Here is a 1086-nt window from a genome sequence, read left to right as displayed (position 1 = left end):
AGGGAAATGAGAGGGAAAGCCCCTGGCCTCCAGTCATTTCACCCCAGGTGCTGAGCGTGGGTCTGTAAGTTGCAGAACAAAGAAAACCAGCTAAGCTAAAGCACCTGACAAAGCAGGAGAGACTTGTCTGTGACCTGGAGGGAAGTTACCTCAGCCTCTCCTGCTGATACTCAAAGTGCCCATCGCCCTCCACTGGCCCTTGGCTACCTGCCTTTAGTACTATTTTCCTGGACAGCCCTAGGGTCAGTCTTTCTCTCTTGGTTCTGTTGATTTTATTCCCTGATTCTCAGTATTTCTCCAGGGATTCTTACCCCCGGGTGCTGAATTTTGTTGTTCTGTGATTTTGAAACTGTAAAGATCCTCAGTTAGGATCTTTGGTTAGGACTGACTCCTTACCACGTGCCGGCCTGGGGCACCCATCTTCAGAGCCTCCTGGGCCAGTGGGCCACTTTGACAAGGGGGAAGAATGACGAAAAGATGACTTGGCCTGAACTGAAATTGATAAAGAGCAAAGTTGAAACTTTGCTCAGAACCTGTGCTTAGCCATTATCAGCGTCTGGTTAGCAAAGCATCTTTTGTTTATTAATAATACTTTTTTTCCTGACTTTTAATAGGACTTTTAGGTTTGTAAAATACTATGCACACCTTATCCCATTTGATTCTTGAAGAGCCCCATGTGGTAGTGCTGAAGGCATTCTAGTCTCCATGTTGTGGATGGGGAAACTGAGGCTCAGGGACGTCATTTGCTCAGGGTTACTCAGAGAGTAAGTGTTGGAGGTGAGATTGGAACTGAGGTGGAATGGCTGGCTGCGTCTTGCCCCCCAGCATCTCCTGGGGCTTTTCCTTGCTCCCCACTCTATCCATATCATCCCAGGCTCATTTCTCTAGAGCTGTAGGTGACCCCAGGGAACATCTGGTCCAACTCCCACTTTACAGATGAGGAAACCAATGAAATTAAATGACTTGCCTAAAGTCACACTGGGAGTCAATGGCCAAACTGGGATTTGAACTCTGCTCCCACTGTACTCTTTCCTCTGTACCACCCTGTCTGGGATCTCCCAAACTGCCTTGAGACTGCTTCCTGGA

Source organism: Vombatus ursinus, unplaced genomic scaffold, assembly GCF_900497805.2.
Source record: "Vombatus ursinus unplaced genomic scaffold, bare-nosed wombat genome assembly UNPS02010980.1, whole genome shotgun sequence".
NCBI lineage: Eukaryota > Metazoa > Chordata > Mammalia > Diprotodontia > Vombatidae > Vombatus > Vombatus ursinus.
This window is presented reverse-complemented; position numbering follows the sequence as displayed.